The sequence below is a fragment of the Chiloscyllium plagiosum genome, unplaced genomic scaffold, assembly GCF_037043375.1.
Source record: "Chiloscyllium plagiosum isolate Xiang-an unplaced genomic scaffold, Cpla_swu_hap1 HiC_scaffold_8, whole genome shotgun sequence".
NCBI classification, from domain to species: domain Eukaryota; kingdom Metazoa; phylum Chordata; class Chondrichthyes; order Orectolobiformes; family Hemiscylliidae; genus Chiloscyllium; species Chiloscyllium plagiosum.
In genome coordinates, this window is record NW_028270146.1 from 100,866,312 (window position 1) to 100,885,943 (window position 19,632).

Below are 19,632 nucleotides of genomic sequence, written 5' to 3' on the forward strand. Positions count from 1 at the left end.
TACCATCTGTGGGTAACTAATGAATTTAAGGATGGTATCGAATTGAAATTTTAAAAATGTATAAAACTGCAAAGATAGCCCAGAAGATTGGGAAGTTTATCTATAAACCAAAGAATGACTGAAAAAAAATTAAAAGGAAGAAATTGGACTAAGAGAGAAAACTAGCAAAAATTCTAAGAACTTCTACAAGAACAGAAAAAGGAAACAGTAGCTCAGGTCACTTTGCAGCAAAACTGTGAATTAATAATGGAAAGGTTGAAAATGGCAGAGACTTGAAATAAATAAATTGTCCATCTTCACAATGGAAGACACTAAAAGGATCCCGAGAATTGTAGAAAGGTGGGGGAATCAGAGGAAGGGAGGAACTTAAAATAATCAAGACTGGAGAAAAAGTACCAAAGAAATACTAAATGGGACTAAAGGCTGACAAGTCTACTGGACCTATGGTGCAAAACCAAGTGACTATAGGGATAGTGGATACATAAGGTGTGAACATTTAAAATTCTCTAGATTCTGTAAGGTCCCACCACATTAGAAAATCACAAATGTAACACAACTTTTCAAGAAAGGAGGGAGATGGAAAGCAGGAAAATATAGGTCAGTTAGTGAGAATTCTGCCACTGGAGAAATTAGATTAGATTAGATTACAGCGTGGAAACAGGCCCTTCGGCCCAACAAGTCCACACCGACCCGCCGAAGCGAAACCCACCCATACCCCTACATTTACCCCTTACATAACACTACGGGCAATTTAGCATGGCCAATTCACCTGACCCTGCACATCTTTTGGACTGTGGGAGGAAACCGGAGCACCCGGAGGAAACCCACGCAGACACGGGGAGAACGTGCAAACTCCATACAGTCAGTCGCCTGAGGCGGGAATTGAACCCGGGTCTCAGGCGCTGTTAGGCAGCAGTGCTAACCACTGTGCCACCGTGCCAAATGCTAGAGTCCATTGAGGAAGTACTAGCAGGAAAATGACAAAAAGAAAATCAGGCAGAAACAAAATGGTTTAGTGAAAGGAAAATAATGTTTATAGAATTATAGAATCCCTGAAGTTTGGAAAGAGGCCGTTTGGCCCATTGAATCTGCACCGAAGAGCATCCCACCCAGACCCGAATCCCACCCTATCCCCGTAACCTCACATTTCCATGGCTAATCCACCTAGCCTACACATCCCCGGACACTACGAGGTAATTTAGCATGCCAATCCATATAACCTGCGCACCTTTGAACTGTGGGAGCAAATTGGAGAACCCAGCAGAAACCCACTCAGATTCAGAGAGAACATGCAAACTCCACATACACAGTCATCCAAGGCTAAAATTGAACTCAGGTCCCCGGTGCTGAGGCAGCAATGCTAACTACTAAGCCACCATACTACCCAAAATTTGACAAATTTGTAAAATTTCTTTGAAGATGTAAGCACATGGAGAAAGGCAAACCTATAGTGTAGCGTATTTGGGTTTCCAAAAGGTATCCAATAAGCTGCCACAAAAAAATAGCTAACTGCAAATTAAGAGGATGTGGTGTTGGGAGTGATTTTTTGCAGACTGGCTAACAAGGAACAGACAGTCAGGAAAAATGGTCAAATTAAAATTAGTGAATTGTGACAGCAATCAGTACATAATAATAACTTGATGAAATGACAAATACCATGCAGCTAAATTTATCAATGATACAAAGGTAGGCAGGAAAGCAAGCTTGAGGAGGATAGAGTCTTCAAAGGAACAGGATTAATGAGTCAGCTAAAAATTGCCAGTCGTGAAATGGGGGAAAATATGAGACTGAGTACTTTAACAGGAAGATCAGAAAAGAATATTACTTCAATGTGCAGACACAGAAGGGTGAGGATCCTTTCAATGGCACAGACATTCAATGGATCAAACAGCCTACTCTTTTTCCTATTTCTTATAGTCTTACTCCAGAACGCTGCAGAATAGAGGGATCGGGTGTTCTAGTTCATGAATCACAAGAAGTCAATGTACATTACTTGGAAAGCAAATGGAATGATAGCCTTTATTACAAAGGATAAAAGACTACAAGATGCAAGAGCAGAATTAGGCCAATCGGCACACTGAGTCTGCCCTACCATTCAATTATGGCTGATATGTTTCTCAAACATATTCTCCCTTCTCCCTGTAATCCTTCATCCCCTCAATAATCAAGAACCTATCTATTTCAATCTTACATATACTCAATGACTTGGGCCTCCACAGCTTCTGTGGCAGTCAGTCCCATAAATTCACCATCCTCCGGCTGGTAGGAGTAACAGTTAAAATAAAACTGGGGAACTCTCACTGTAACAGTGTATGGTAAAGTGAGATTGAACCAGGAGCACTGAGTAGAATCCTGGTCTCCTTAATTGAGGTGGTAAATTCTTGTATTAGGAGGGTTTCTCTTATGAAGAAAGGTTGAGCAGAGTGAGCTTGTGCTCCTTGGAGTTTAAAGGTGATCTCATTGAAACATAGGATTGTCAGGGGTCTTGACAGGATATTGGCTCCCTTTGAAAATAAAACAGAACTGATGAAGATTTCAAAATGGGTGTCCCGTTTAAGCTGTGGTAAGAGATTTGTTCTCGGAGTGTCATTGATTTTAGAATTCTCTTCCACAGTGAGCTGTTGAGTCTGTGCCAATTAATAAACTCTTCAGTTAAGAGTGCAGGATGGCACTCCAGGAGCAAAACTAGCCAAATCTAAAAATGAGATATCAACCTGATGAATCTACAACACAGGACTACGAGTATAAAACAGTGGAAGCAGCATGCAACAGACAGAACTAAGCAATGTTCAGCCAATAGAGCAGATTTAACCTCTTCATTCCTATTACATGCAGCTGAGAGGAACTCGGTTGATAATGTGGTGCTGGAGAAGCACAGCAGGTCAGGCAGCATTCGAGGAGCAGGAGAATCAATGTTTCAGGCATAAGCCTTTCATCAGGAATGAGAGGAACTGGAATATTCAAAAACAACTAGAGGAGACAGTTCAATAAATATTTCCATCCTCAACGATGGAAGAGCCCAGCCCATTAGTGCAAAAAATAAGGTTGAAGCATTTGTACCAATCATCAGATGGAAATGCTAAGTAGATGATCCATCTCAGCTTCTTCCTGAGATCCCCAGCATCACAGATGCCAATCTTCACCAATTTGATTTAACTTGACATGATATAAAGAAACACTTGTAGACACTGGATACAGCAAAGGTTATGGGCTCAGATAACATTCCGTCCCTGGTACTGAAGGCTTGTGCTTGAGAACAAGCCAAAGCCCAAGTTAAGTTGTTCCAGTACAGTAATGGTAGAATCTACAAAAGGTAGCAGATGTGATGTAACCAGTGATGGAAAGTCTCAATAGTGCCATCAAGTGACATTTATTGAACTCAAGTTGGGTCTAACAGGCCCACTCACTTTCTGACTTCTTTACAATCTTGATCAAAAAAGACTTAACAAAACAATAGAATTCAAAGGTCAGGTGACAGTGACTGCCCTTGACACCAAGGCAACATTTAGTCATGTATAATATCAAGCAGCCCTATCAAAACTGGAATCAACAGAAACTGACAGAAAAACTCTCTGCTGTGTGGATCATACTTCAAGGGCAAAGGAAGATTATTACACTTGCTTGAGGCCAGATATCTCAGCTCCAGGTCATCAGTGCAGGAGCTCTTCAGGCTAATATCCACAGCCTCACCATCTTCATCTGCCTCATTAATGACCTTCACTCCATCATAAAGACAGAGTTTGGGATGCTCAACCGTGTTTGCACAATCTTCAGCACAACTGTGTATCCTCACACAATGAAGTGTGAGTCTAACCATTGCCCCTATATATTCAATGGTATTACAATCAATGAAATCCCCGAACTAACATTCTGGAAAGTTCACGATTGACTAAAACTGAACTGGACTAACCATATCAACATTGTGGCTTGTGCTTTTACATCCCTACCTGAGCCAGGATGCCAGTGTTCAAGTCTCACCTGCTGCAGAGGTATGTAACACCAATGAACAGATTGATTAGAAAATATCTATAAATACTGTGGTTACAAGAGCAGGCCAGAGGTGAGGAATTCTGCAGCAAGAAGCTCAATTTCCAATTTGCCAAAGCCTGTCCATCATCTATAAGTCAGAGTGTAATAGAATGCTCTCAACTTGCTTGAATGAGTTCAGCTTCAACAACAGTCAAGAACCATTCAGGACAAAGCAGCCCACCTAGTGGCACCTCATCCATCACTTCAACATTCACTCCCTCTCGCATTGACACTCAGTGGCAGCAGTGTGCGTCATCTGCAAGATGCACTGCGGGAATCACCAAGACTCCTTCGTCAGCACCTTCCAAATCCATGCCCTCTACCACCTAGAAGGCCAAGTGCAGCAGATGCAGGTGAACACCACTATCTGCAACACACCTCTAAAACACACATGATCCTTGGTCTAGAATTAAATCTCTCCCTTCTTGGTCACTAGGTTAAAATCCCAGAACTGCCTCCCTAACAGTATTGAGAGTGTATCTACATCACCAAGGACTGCAGAGGTTCAAGACACTTTACCATCAACTTCTCAAGGGATGGGCAAGAAATGCTGGACTAGCCAAAGCCCATAACGAATAAAAAAAAATTCAAGCCATGCACTTTCTGAATGCTGGAGCAGCCTTGATGGTTTGAAACAGCCAACTCTTACGCCTATTTCTGTGATCCTATGATTGATTGGCTGATCTATTCAAAATTGTCTCCAAGGATCTCTTTACCAATCACCAGATTGCATACTTGCATCAGTAAGGTGACAAGTTGACTTGGGTTTAGCTCTCTCAAAAGTTGGGACTGGTCACCTAGTGCCTGAGCATTTTGTGCTTTAGATGTTTCTTATTGAACATCACAATTTATTGAGTTCTTTAAGATGGTGACCAAACAGGTGGATGAGGGTAAAGCGGTTGATATGGTGTACATGGATTTCAGTAAGGTGTTTGATAAGGTTCCCCATGGTAGGCTATTGCACAAAATACAGAGGCATAGGATTGAGGGTGATTTCGCGGTTTGGATCAGAAATTGGCTAGCTGAAAGAAGTCAGAAGGTGGTGGTTAATGGGAAATGTTCATCCTGGAGTTCAGTTACTAGTGGCGTACCACAAACATCTGGGGCCACTGCTGTTTGTCACTTTTATAAGCAATCTGAATGAGGGCTAGAAGGATAGATTAGTAAATTTGCGGATGACACTAAGGTCGGTGGAGTTGTGGATACTGCTGAAGAATGTTGCAGATTACAGAGAAACATAGATAAGCTGCAAAGCTGGGCTGAAAGGTAGCAAATGGAGTTTAATGCAGAAAAGTATGAGGTGATTCACTTTGGAAGAGACAATAGGACTATAGAGTACTTGGCTAATGGTAAGATTCTTGGTAGTGCAGATGAGCAGAGATCTTGTGTCCATGTACATCAATCCCTGAAAGTTGTTACCCGGATTGATAGGGTTGTTAAGAAGGCATACAGCGTGTTAGCTTTTATTGGGAGAGGGATTGAGTTTTGGAGCCATAAGGTCATATTGCAGCTGCATAAAACTCTGGTGTGGCCGCACTTGGAATATTGCGTACAGTTCTGGTCACCGTATTAGAGGAAGAATGTGGAAGCTCTGGAAAGGGTTGAGAGGAGATTTACTGGGATGTTGCCTGGTATGGAGGGAAGGTGCTATGAGGAACGACTGAGGGACTTGAGTCTGTTTTCGTTAGAGAGAAGGTTGAGAGGTGACTTAAGACATAGAAGATGATCAGAAGGTTAGATAGGGTGGATAGTGAGATTCTTTTTCCTCGGATGGCAATTGTTAGCACGAGGGGACATAGCTTTAAATTGCAGGGTGATAGATATAGGGCAGATGTCAGAGGTAGTTTCTTTACTCAAAGTAGTAGGGGCATGGAATGCCTTGCCTGCAACAGTAATGGACTTGCAACATTAAGGGCATTTAAATGGTCATTGGATAAATATATTATGAAAATGGAATAGTGTAGGTTAGATAGGCTTCAGATTGGTTCCACAGGTCAGTGCTGTAATGTTCTATGTGGTTCAGAAAATTCAGATTTTATCGTGAAATCATAATTGAGGATTGTTTGTATATTTAACTTCAAGTAAACAGGTTTGTGGGTTTACAGAATTAACCTGGAATGAAAAGCAGCCCATGGTTTCTTTTCTATCCTGCCAACCTTAAATACATTTCCCCAACACCCTCACTCTCAACAAGAGAAAGAGGCCTGTGCACTACTTTATCACTTAGGTCAAGAGATCCAACACAGAATGCAGTCTATCCAGGTGCATCACTGCTTGGTGTGGCATCTGCTCTGCCCACAACCGTTAAGAATGGGCTGATTTCACAAATCTATCACAAAAGCCAAACTTCCATCCATTGCTTCCACCTATATTTTTTGCTGCCTTGGGAAGGCAGCCAACATAATCAAAGACCCCTCCCATCTCGGTGATAATCTCTTGCAATCTCTGGGCAGAAGATATAAAAGCTTAAACATATATGAGTTATAGAGATATAAAGCATGGAAACAGACCCTTTGGTCCAACTTGTCCTTGCTGACTAGATATCCTAAATTAACCTAGTCCTATTTACCAGCATTTGGCCCATATCCATGAAAACCTTTCATATTTATATACCCATCCAGATGCCTTTTAAATGTTGTAATTGTATCAGCCTCCATCACTTCCACTGGCAGCACATCCCATGCACCCACCATCCTTTGCATAAAAACATTGTCTCTTTGGTCCCTTTTAAATTGTCCCCTCTCACCCTAAACCTATACCCTTTGGTTTTGAACTCCCCCCCCCCCCCCAATTCTTGTCTGTTAACCCTATCTATGTCCCTTATGATGTTATAAATCTCAAAAAGGTCACCCCTCAGTCTCTGACACTCCAGGGAAAATGTCCCCAGTCAATTCAGCCTCTCCATATAGCTCAAACCCTCCAATCCTGCAACATCCTTTTAAATTTTTTCTGAATCCTTTCAAGTTTCACAACATCCTTCCTGTAGCTAAAAGACCAGAATTAAATGCAGTATTCCAATGGTCTTATTCCGCTGCAAAATGATTGCTCAACTCCTCTACTCAATGCACTGACCAATAAAGGAAAGCATACCAAACACCTTCTTCACTACCCTATCTACTAGTGACTCCACTTTCAAGGAATTATGAACCTGCACTCTAAGGTTTCTTTGTTCAACAACACTCCCCAGAGCCTTACCATTAGGCGCATAAGTCCTGCCCTGATTTGCATTTCCAAAATGCAACAACTCATATTTCTCTAAGTTACATTCCATCTGCCACTGCTTGGTCCACTCGCCCAGCTGATCAAGATCCCATTAATCTCCCATTGTACTCTGATGTAGCCTTCTTCGCTGTTCACTAAACCTCCAATTTTGGAGTTATCTGCAAATTTACCAACCATACCTATGTTCACACCCAAATCATTTATACAAATGATGAAAAGCAGTAGACACATCACTGATCCTTGTGGTGCACCACTGGTCACAGGCCTGTAGTCTGAAGAGCAACCCTCCGCCAACACACACAGTCTTCTATCTTTGAACCAGTTCTGTATTAGAGTGGCTAGATCTCCCTGCATTCCATGTGATCTAATCTTACTAACCAGGTGAAAGTGAGGACTGCAGATGTTGGAGATTAGAGTCAACAGTGTGGTGCTGGAAAAGCACAGCAGGTCAGACAGCATCTGAGGAGCAGGACAGTCGATGTTTCGGGCAAAAGCCCTTCATCAGGAACCAGTCTACCTTGTCAAATGCCTTGCTGAAGTCCATATATATCTCATTCACCACTCTGCCCTCATCAATCGTCTTTGTTACTTGTTCAAAAAAACTCAATCAAGTTAGTGAGACAATTTCCCACACACAAACCATGTTGACTATCCCTACTCAGTCAGAGAGATGTACAGCATGAAAACAGACCCTTCGGTCCAACTCATCCATGCCGATCAGTTATCCCAACCCAATCTAGTCCCACCTGTTAGCACCTGGCCCATATCCTTCCAAACCCTTCCGGTTTGTATATCCATCCAAATGTCTTTTAAATGTTGCAATTGTACTAGCCTCCACCACTTCCTCTAGCAGCTCATTCCACACACATACATGAAAAACTTGCCCCTGAGGTCTCATTTATATCTTTCCCCTTTCACCCTAATCTGTGCCCTCTAGTTCTGGACTCCCCCACCCCAGGGAAGAGACTGTGTCTATTTATCCTATTCATGCCCCTCAGTCTCCGACGCTCCAGGGAAAACAGCTCTGGCCTATTCAACCTCCCCCCATAGCTCAAATCCTCTAACCCTGGCAACATCCTTGTAACTCTTTTCTGGACCCTTTCAAGTCCTTACTTTTCCAAGTACATATAAATCCTGACCCTCAGGAGTCCCTCCAATATATTTGCCCACCACCAATGTCAGGCTCACCTCTACAGTTCACAGACTTTCCTTACCACCTTACTTAAATAGTGGCACCACATTAGCCAACTTCCAGTCTTCCAGCATCTCATCTGTGGCTATCGATGAATCAAATATCTCAGCAAGAGGCCCTAGCTTCCCACAATTCTCCAGTATACCTGATCAGATCCTAGGGATTAATCCACTTTAATGGACATGTTTTCAAGATATCACTATCTATTTCCCCACATTCTCTATCTTCCAAATCCTTCTTCACAGTAAACACTGATACAAAATACTCATTCAGTAACTCCCCCATCTCCTGCACTTCCACACTGAGGCAGTCTTGCTGATCTTTGAGGGGCCCTATTCTCTCCCTTACTCTTTTGTCCTTAAATGTATGTATAAAATCCCTTTGGATTCTCCGTACCCCTATTTGTCAAAGTTGTCTCATGTCCCCTTTTTGCCCTCCTGATTCCCTTAAGTACACTCCTTCTGCCTTTGTGTTCTTGTAAGGATTCGCTCAATCTCTGCTCCCCGTAACTGACATATGCTTCCTTCTTTTCCTTGCCCAAAACCTCAATTTTTCCAGTCATCCAGCATTCCCTACACCTATAAGCCTTGCCTCTCAACCTAACAGGAACATACTTTTGCTGGACTCTAGTTATCTCATTTAATGAAGGCTTCCCATTTTCCAGGCGTCCTTTTACATGCATACACATCACCTAATTCAACAGCAGCTTCTTCTCCATTATTATTAGACTTCTGAATGGATCTCTCAAATTTTAAATGTAAATACTGATCTCACTCTTTGTGCACCTCCTCCACAACTGTAACATTGTATTCTTCGCTGTTTTCTATTACTTAATACACTTTGTATGTGATCTGCCAGTACTGCACCACAACAAAACTTTTCACTGTACATTTGACAATAATAAATGAAATAAAACAAAAAAAAATCTACCTATCACTAGTGTTTCGGGTTAAACATCCTTGGAGGCTGTTTTCTGTACACACTTTCAACATACATCCTTCTCCTCATACCTATCCGGGAAACTCACCCTATTCAACTGGTCCATTTGCAATCCACGCGTGCCAAAATTAAAAACCAACTTGTTTACAAGTTTTCACGCATTGTCCACATACACCTCCTTTAGAACTTCCACCTCGAACACGGCCAACTCATCTAACGAATTGCCACAAGAATACCAAAGGAAGGGGAATCGGGGCGAGGTTAAAGGGAACGTGGAGATGATGCGGGAATGCTAAGTGGGGGGAAAGGGTGTTGCGACTGCGGTGAGAGGGTTGAGGGAAGCGGGTGAACGTGGCTTTGTGTGGCGAAGGGGAGAGGAGTGTTTACTCACGGTAAATCAGCCCTTCGGGCCCGAGCCCGGGGCCACACGCTCAACGGAACGCCGCCATCTTGTTGTGGCCACGCGAGAGGGATCCTGGGAGAGGTCACCGGCGTCGGGGCGCACGCATGCGCGGTGCGGCCATCGGGAGTCGATAACGTCATCAGGCGTGGGGCATGCGCAGTGAGAGGGTGGGTTCGATCAAGAGCGGAGGGAAAGGAGAGGGACAGCTGTAGAGAGGTGAGTGAGAGTGGTGGGGTGTATTCTCTACAATATGGGTGGGGGGAACGGGGAGAAATGAGTTCTGGGTTTTGGGGAGCGAGTGTTCTCGGGGGGGGAAGCACCAGGCAGTAGGGTGAGCAAAGGGCCCCAACTAGTCGGATCAATGTGCCCCAACTAGTCGGATCAATGTGCCCCAACTAGTCGGATCAATGTGCCCCAACTAGTCGGATCAATGTGCCTTTATTCGGGAAAATCTGCGGGGATTTTTGTAAAGGCAAACTGTGTTTAACCCAACTTCCTTGACAATTTTAAGGTGCTGTTAATGTCGATATGGACGTCCAAAGGCGATTCAGTAAAGCACCGTATATAATAAATGCTGGAATAGGAGGGGCAAATTAGTTGGCTAATAGGAAATGGTAATGATGAATATGGTTATACAGCGTTGTTTCCTTGGTACATTGCACAATTTCAAAATTGACCAGAAGTTTCTGATCCATTGACCAGAAACTCAACTGGATTTGCCATGAGAGCAAGGTCAGAGACTAGGATCCTGCAGCGAGTAACTCAACCGTCTCTCGAAAGCCTGTCCACCATTTACAGGGTTCAGTCAGGAGTGTGATGGAATGCTTCCCACTTGTCTGGATGAATGCAGTTCTAACAACACTCGAGATTGACACTATCAGGGCAAGTTGGCCCATTGATTGGCACTATATTCACAAACAGCCACTCCCTCCACCACCAATGCTCAGTAGCAGTAGTGTGCTATCTACAAGATGCACTGGAGAAAGGGTTTGATTATAAAATGTGTAGGAATAGATTCCTGGGTGAATAAGATAGTAAAAAGAATAAAAGAAAGTGTGTCATCACCATTGAAGAAAGAAGGGGTATCTCAGAAATAGCATTAAGTCAAGAAGTGGAAGGCAGGGACCAACTCAGGAAAATTACAATCTCCTGGGAAGTATTACTGAGCAAATTGTTGGAACTGTGGGCTGGCAATTCCTGGACACTGAAGGGCTTCATCTAAATGTATTTCAAAGAAGTGACTGTTTATCCATTTGTTTTAATTTTCCAAAACTCAAAGTTTTCATTGGATTGGAAAGTAGTGAAAGTAACTTTAATTTAAAAAAAGGACCAAGCAGCAGGCTATTTAGCTTAACAATTGTTATAACAATGATTATTAAAGACATTGTAGCAGGCCATTTTGGAAATTCAGGCAGAGTCAACATGGTTTTGTGAAAGAGAAATCCTGTCTAACCATTTTATTGGACTTCTAAGGAAGTAACGCTAATGATAGTTAAGGGGAAACTGATGGATGTAGTATTCTTGAATTTTCAGAAGGCATTTGATAAGTTTCAGTGAGGATAAATGGGTCATTTTATGGTTGGCAACGTGGAACTAGTGGTGTGCTATGGGCATTGTTGGGGCCTCCACTTTTTACAATTTCTAAGAATGATTTAGATGAAGGAACAGAAAGCAATGCTACATTTGCTGTCTTGTTTTTGCTGTATCAGTTATATATGATAGAAATGGCAAAAGAAAAGCTACTCTTGGCCTACAGATAGATTGAAAAGTAAGTTGTAAGGGAGCTACAGAGGGGTATTATCGATAGGTTAAGTGAGTGGGTGAAGATCTGGCAAGTTTAGTATCCAGTGGGAAATTGACCATTCTTAGCAGAGAGAATAAAAATGAAGCATATTATCTAGTGGTGAGTGTTTGCAGAGCTTAGAGTTAGAAGGATCTGAGTGGTCTGTTTCCATGCTGTATGACCGTGACTCCAAGTTAGGTGCATGAATTGAAAAGGTTCTGCAGATTCTTACTGGACTTAACTCTGCCCTCTACATAATGCCAGACCAGCTCAGCAGTTTCTATTTCTGTTTTTGTTTTGGAGAAGCTGGGATGTTTGCTCACTTTTATCTTCTCTAAAGAAAATATTTCATAAAACATCCAAACTTGAGGGGTATAGGCTGAGAGAACCTGTTCACATTAGCAGATGAGAGAGCAGAAGAACATAGAGGTTAATAATAAGGACTGAGTGCACTGAGGAAAAGGTTTTTTACACTGATGGGTTAGGATATGCAATGTACGGGAGGGTCAGATTCAAATGTTAATTTCCAAAGGAATTAGAAATGCATTGTTTGAGGGATAAAGGAATGGGAATTGAGATGTGCTAAACTGGTTTTCTTGAGAGCCAACACAGGCATCATAATGACTGAAAGATGCCCTGCTATGGAGCATATTCTGAGATTTAAAGTACCCCGTCTACCTCTCTTCCTCACCCCCCTCCCATCCTACTGCCATAAGCTGCTCCTTTTCTTCCCCTGCTTGCCATCTGTAACGTTTTCATCATCCCATCTCTGAAACATATCACACATCACCACCATCACCCCCCTCCCCAAACAAAAACCTGTGCTTGTGAACTAGGTTTTGTTAGGTGGTAGACCTATCTGTGTGTCATGTAGTTTGAGTTAAATTTACAGTTGAAGTCGGGGCAATTTAGCTCTGGTGTTTTACAGCAAGTGTAGAACCTGTCATAGTCACAGAGATGTACACCCCTTAAAAATAATACAGACAGAAAGAGCTGGAGGAATTCAGCAACTCTGGCGGTGGAAAGAGAAGCAAAATTTGTCTTTCACGTCTGATGAGACACTTCCTCAAACTTCCTTGATTCAGGTCTGGCTGACTCTGCCTTTAGAATCCCCTCTGATCTATTGTTTGAGGGGGTTGTTCATTTGGGAGTAATTCAAATGGTATAATTTGTTTCCAGCACTGGCTTTAGGGCAAAGTGTACACAAAACTAAAAAGGTACTGCAGATGGTGAAAATCTGAAACAAAAGCAGATATTGTTGGTGAAACTCAGCAGCTCTGGCAGTGTGTGGAGAGGAAGTAGAGTTAATGTTTCTGGACCAGTGACCTTCCGACCTAATTGTAGCTAGGAAAAGGTATTTCAGCAAATATAGTATTTGCTGAAGTTGGGAGGAGTAAATGATTGGAGATGAAGCCCGGAGAGAAAACAGCAGGTGGGCAACCGAATGGGTAATAGTCAGCCCGGGAGAGTGAATAGCTGTTGATAGGGACAATAGACAATAGGTGCAGGAATAGGCCATTCTGCCCTTCGAGCCTGCACCACCATTCAATATGATCATGGCTGATCATCCTTAATCAGTATCCTGTTCCTGCCTTATCTCCATAACCCTTGATTCCACAATCCTAGAGAGCTCTATCCAACTCTTTCTTAAATGAATCCAGAGACTGGGCCTCCACTGCCCTCTGGGGCAGAGCATTCCACACAGCCACCACTCTCTGGGTGATTAGGTGATTAGTGATAGTGGATTGTTAGTGGTAACAACCCATGTGATGACAAGGGGGATGCGTGTGGGGGTTGGGGAAAGATGCTCAGAATTTAGAATTATTGAACTTGATATTGAATCCTGAAGGCTGCAGGGTTCCCAATCAGAAAATGAGACGCTGTTCTTTCAATTTGCGCCGAGCTTCACTGGAGCACTGCAGCAAGCCTCGGGCAGAGATGTTAGCCAGCGAACACTGGTGTTTTGAAGTGTCAGGCAACTGGAAGCTCAGGGTCATTTTTGTGGACCGAATGTAGGTGTTCTGCAAAGTGGTCACCCAGTCTCTGAGTAACAGTGACAGGAGACAAGATTGAATACAGTGCAGGTAAATTGCAGCTTCACCTGGGATGTATATCTGGAGCTTTGGATAGTGAGAAAATGGGCATTTTCTGCATTTGTATGGGAAAGTGTTGGGAGTGGAGCAGGAGTGGGCGAGGATGTCCTGGAGAGAATGGTCCCTGCAGAAGGCTAACAGGGGAGGGGAATATGTGTCTGGTTTTGGTATCCTGTTAGAGGTGGTGGAAATGGCACCTAACGATCCTTTGGATGTGGATGCTGTTTGGATGGGAAGTGAGGACCAGGGTGATCCTATGATTATTATGTGTGGAAAGATGATGGGTGAGAGCAGAAATGCAGGAGAGGGGCCAGACATGGCTGAGGGGAACCGTGGTGGTGGTGTTGGTTTGGGGTTGGGGAGGGGATGGTGGTATGTGAAGCGGAGGGGTGGAGTCCTCAGTCGTGGGAAAAGGTGGCTATTTTGGAGATTCCTTTGTGGACTTTGGCATCATCAGAACTGACATGACAAAGATGGTGAAACCAGGAGAATGGAATGGAGTCTTTAGAGGAAGTAAGGTGTGAGGATGTAAAGTCAAGGTAAGTTTGGGAGTCAGAGTTTATAGTGGAGTTTCATGGCTAGCCTATCCCCAGAAATGGAAACAGATGTCAAGGAGGAAGGAAGGAGTCAGAGATGGACCAGGTCAGAGTGAGGTGAAAATTAGAAGCAAAATTCATACTTTTTTTTCTAATTCTGAAAAAGTGGGAGAAGCAATGATGATATCATCGGTTTTAGTGGAGAAAGAGTTGAGGGTGGGGCTGATAGCCCTGGAACAAGGAATCTTCCACATATTCCACAAACAGACGGGCATAACTGAAGCCCATGCAGGTACCCATGGCCATGCCTTTAACCTGAAGAAAGTGATTGGAGTTAAATGAGAAGTTTTTAAAAAGTGAGGACAAGCTCAGCCAGCTGGCATGTGGAGGTGTTTGGGAATGATTCAGGCCTTCTTTCCAGGAAGAAGTGGAAAGTGCTGAGACCACTCTGGGTGATGGACGTGTCAAAGGGTTTTACTAACTCGAGCTAATCGTTTCAGAACCTGGCTGGGAGTGCTGTGAGCTGTGTCAGACAAGGATGACTGGTTTGTCACTGACACTGCAAGAAACATCTGTCAAACATGGCACATCTTGCACAATCAACATGTTTGGCATGACTCCTGTTTGTAAATGTTGATACTGGGCACAAAACAAATTTTGTAATACTTTTTGTTTCACTAGCAGAGAACTGTTGACCTATCTTAATTGCATGCATATGTCAGGAAATGCTTTATTTTTGCTGTATGTTTGCAACTTGAATCAACAGACACTCGACTGAGCAGTACGACATGGAATGCAGGCTGTTTTAGATTAGATTACTTAGTGTGGAAATAGGACCTTCGGCCCTACAAGTCCACACCGACCCTCTGAAGAGCAACCCACCCAGATCCATTCCCCTACATTTACCCCTTCACCTAACACTACGGGCAATTTAGCATGGCCAATTCACCTAACTGTGGGAGGAAACCGGAGCACCTGGAGGAAACCCACGCAGACGCGGAGAGAATGTGCAAACTCTACACAGACAGTTGGCTGAGGCGGGAATTGAACCCAGGTCTCTGGCGCTGAGAGGCAGCAGTGCTAACCACTGTGCCACCGAGACGCCTGTGTGGGTCTGGAGCTAGCTGATCTGATGTATTCGTCCCTGTAGTCAAATAACATAATTCTTTTGAATAGTCCTCTGATCAGTTACCACTGAAATGTAACTTAGGCCAAAATGACAATTCTCCTGCTCCTCGGATGCTGCCTGACCTGCCGTGCTTTTACAGCACCATGCGTATTGACTCCGAATATGAGTGAATCAAGTCTCCAGTGCGCATTATTAAGTAATGAGTCAAATTTGTCTGAGTATTTGGACTAATTGTGTTACTTTCCATACCCCTGGTTGTGAGGTTCTAATTGAACTAATTTGCATATACAGTATCTTTCACAACTTCTGAACAACCTCAAACACTGACTTCAAAAGTACTTCATTTATTGTGACATGGCATTGTAACGTAGGAAACAGCAGCTGATTTGCACTCGACAAGCTCCTACTCTCTGAATTGTTTTTTTTTAATATGATAGTTATGGGATAAATATTGATCAGGACAACAGACAGAGCTCCTCTGTTCAGGTTGATGCAGTATTATCTGAAAATGCGCACGGAACCTCCTATTTAATGTCCTATCCAAAAACATTGGGTCACCAGCCTGTATTCTTGGCTCAAGTGTCTGCAGTGGATCACCTTCTGACTCAAATAGGAGGCTGTAGCAGTGACCAGGGTCGTTCATGTGTCCCTGACTGTCTGGGGTCTGTCTCCATAACTGACTGACAGAAATAACACTGGCTGCACTTACTGGAAAGTATCTGACTGTTTTCAGGATATCCTGAGTTCAGGACTGGTTGTGTTTACTGCATTGGATAAAGCTGTATTTTGTAACTGTTCCGGTGCACTTTGTTCAAAATCAATTGCAACATTTTCTCCTTGTGGCACATGTAACAAAATGATAAATAAGGGTTTCAATTGTTTCTCCACTAAGCTCTTCCCATTTCTTTGAGTTTCTCAGTCAAGCTGCAATCTAGCCATTCTAAGTTCCCTCACAGATCCTGTATACTGTGTTATCTTTTCAAATTTCTGTGGCGATCCTCCTTCAGATACAGGACTTTGCTCTTTTGTATAGCTAGTTGATTTATGGGCCTTTATGCAACCAACAGGCAGCTGCTGCTCACCCAGCAGGGTGCTGTGGGCCACTTAGCCCATCTATACTTAGATGGTGTGAAACAATGTTAAGCATTAGTATGACAGCTCTACTCGAGCTCTCCCAGCTGCTAAGGAATATTCTTACAAAGCTCAGCATTTTTGTTTCAGGATGTCCCAGGATGCTCTGTGGCCAATTAAGTAATTTGTTTCAGTGTAGGAAATGGGTGACAGCAAGGCTCAACAAACAACAATGTAATGACATCTGGATTACGATGCTGACTGGTGAGGGAAATGCCCCGGTTCTTTGTATACTTCTACGGGATCTTTCACCTGACTGGACGGGTGGAGCCTCAGTGTTATATCTTACCAAAAAGAACTTTGATAGTATTACACTTCCATCCATACTGCACTGGAGATTGCAGGCTGAAGTGTCTACTGTGGGACTTGAACCCGCAATCCTCTGGCTCTTAAGGTGAGACCGCTGTCAATTGAGTCACAGATGAGAGTTCAGATAAGCAGATGCACAATGTAAAGTTGTGACTCCTGCTCGTTGCAGAAAGATGCAGAACTACGGGTTGGCAATACTGCATGGTTAGCTCAGAACTGCTCGTGCAAGCGTCAGCTCCGATGTAATGTCCAAAAATGACCTGAGGTTTTAAACTGCCAAAGCTGTTTTTCAACAAACTGTTGCAGATGGTGAGAGATATAGAACGTAGAACAGTACAGCACAGTACAGGCTCTTTGGCTCTCGATTTTGTCAACTTTTTATCCTACTCTTAGATCAAACTTACCTACATATCCTTCATTTTACTATTATCCATGTGCCTATCTAAGAGTCGCTTAAATGTCCCTAAGGTATCAAATTCTACTACCACACACCCACTGCTCTCTGTATAAAAAACACCTACCTCTGACATCTCCCCTGAACCTTCCTCCAATGACCTTTAAAATTATGCCCCCTCATGAGAACCATTTCTACCGTTGGTAAAAGTCTCTGGCTATCGACTCTATTTATGTTTCTCATCATTCTTGTACACCTCTGTCAAGTCACCTCTCATCCTCCTTTACTGAAATGAGAAAAGCCCTAGCTCCTTCAACCTTCCTTCATAAGACATGCCCCCCAGTGCAGGCAGCATCCTGGTAAATCTCCACTGCACCCTTTCTAACGCTTCCACATCATTCCTATAATGAGGCAACCAGAACTGAACACAATTTTCCACATGTGGACCAATTAGTGCTTTATAGAGCTGCAGCATAATCTTATAGCTCTTAAAACTCTATCCCCCGGCTAATGAAAGCCAACACATCAAACGCCTTCTCAACAACCCTATCAACTTGGGTGGCAACTTTGAGGGATCTATGGACGTGGTCCCCAAGATCCCTGTGTTCCTCCACACTGTCAAGAATCCTGTCTTTAACCCTATAATCTGCATTCAAATTTGACTTTCTAAAATGAATCACTTCACACTTTTCTAGTTTGAACTCTATCTGCCACTTCAGCTCAGCTCTGCATCCTGTCAATGACCCAGTGCAACTTACAACAACCCTCCACACTATCCACTACTCCACCAACCTTTGTGTCATTGGCAAACATACTAACCCACCTTCCACTATCAAAGAGCAGAGGTCCCAAAACCGATCCCTGTGGAACACCACTGGTCACCGAGCTCCAGGCTGAATATTTTTCATCTACTACCACCCTCTGTCTTCTATGGGCCAGCCAGTTCTGTATCCAGCCAAATTTCCCTGTATCCCATGTCTCCTTACTTTCTGAATGAGCCTACCATGGGGGAACCTTATCAAACACCTTGCTAAAATTTATATACACCACAACTACTGCTCTACCTTCATCAGTGTTTTGTCACATCCTCAAAGAATTCAGTCAGGCTTGTCCTGTCATGACTTGCCCCTCACACAGCCATGCTGACCATCTCTTATCAAGCAATGCTTTTCCAAATAATCATAAATCCTGTCTGTCAGAATCCTCTCCAATAATTTGCCCACCACTGACGTAAAACTTACTAATTTTCGGGGTTATCCCTATTTCCTTTCTTTTACAAAAGAATAACATTTGCCACCCTCCAATCATCTAGTACTACTCCAGTGGACAGTGAGGACACAAAGATCATTGCCAAGGCACAGAAATCTCTTCCCTTGCTTCCTGTAGTAACCTTGGGTATATCTCATCTGCCCCAGGGAACTTATCTATCCCCATGTTTATCAAAATTTCCAGCACATCCTCCTCCTTAACATCGGACTGTTTCACGCTGTCCACACAAATGACTAGTGAATACTGAAGTAAAGGATTCATTAAGGACCTCCCTTACCTCCTGTGACTTCAGTTCCCTCCACTATCCCTGATCAGCCCTAACCTCACTGTATGTCTGGGTGTAAATGGTATGGGTCCCAGAGCACTCCTTCTGAAAAGATTGTAGACTGAAGCAATATGAGAGCGTCCATGTAAGGTCTCTGTATGGCTCTGTGGTTTCTATTAGCTTTCTTTTCCCATTCGCATTGATTTATTATATTAACAGGCTTTATCTCTCAAATGATGTTTTGCCAATTTTGTATGTGTGTACTCACTGTTTATATGCTGTAATAAAGAAGGTGTCTGACAGGATTTCTTGAATTAAGCAAGTAAGAGACATACTTTATTTTGCTAAAATCCACTCCAAATTTATTTTAGAATGTCAAAAAAAATCTACAGTTTGTGCACAAATGTATACATATAATAGTGGTTAACCTTGGCCAAATTAAGATTTAATAAGAAAATACAAGATAAGCAAAAGCTTGCTTACTGGTTCTAGCTGTCCACAACTATCCAGAGGTGGTCTTCACCTGCATTTTAGTTATAGTCAGTGATATAGATATTTGCTCAATGATAGAGATATTTGTCTGCTTGCAGCAATATAGAGAGTACCCAACCCAAGCTGAAAGCCTAGATGGAATATTGCAGAGAGTGTGAAAGCTACTCACTCTGACAGTGAGTGGTTTCTGCCAAATTCAGTCTCCAGATGAGCTGTCTCCATGTCAGTTGTATGTTCAGCTTAGCTGATGTCTACATAGACGTGTTCATATACATCACACAAATAACTTCTGAGGGTTTCATTCTTCAGAGTTAACAGCTGTGAAGATGCTAAAAGCTGTTTACATGTTTCCAGGGTTTATTGTCTCGGGTCAGTTCTTCGATGGGATTAAATCTGGTGATATACTAAAGTTGGCCCCAATTACTCTAGTTGGTTAAAAACTTTTT

The 19,632-nt window shown here is 42.9% G+C and overlaps 2 protein-coding genes across 2 annotated transcripts in view; one reads left to right on the plus strand and one right to left on the minus strand.

Moving 5' to 3' along the window:
• Positions 1-9,839, minus strand: part of znf106a (zinc finger protein 106a) — a 94,092-nt gene extending 84,253 nt beyond the window's left edge. The window contains exon 1 of the mRNA XM_043698332.2: positions 9,774-9,839. The gene's annotated coding sequence lies outside the window, so the exon portion shown is untranslated. The remainder of the gene's footprint in view (positions 1-9,773) is intronic.
• A 119-nt stretch (positions 9,840-9,958) lies between these two features.
• Positions 9,959-19,632, plus strand: part of LOC122553879 (synaptosomal-associated protein 23-like) — a 29,600-nt gene continuing 19,926 nt past the window's right edge. Inside the window, exon 1 of the mRNA XM_043698336.2 lies at positions 9,959-10,001. The gene's annotated coding sequence lies outside the window, so the exon portion shown is untranslated. The remainder of the gene's footprint in view (positions 10,002-19,632) is intronic.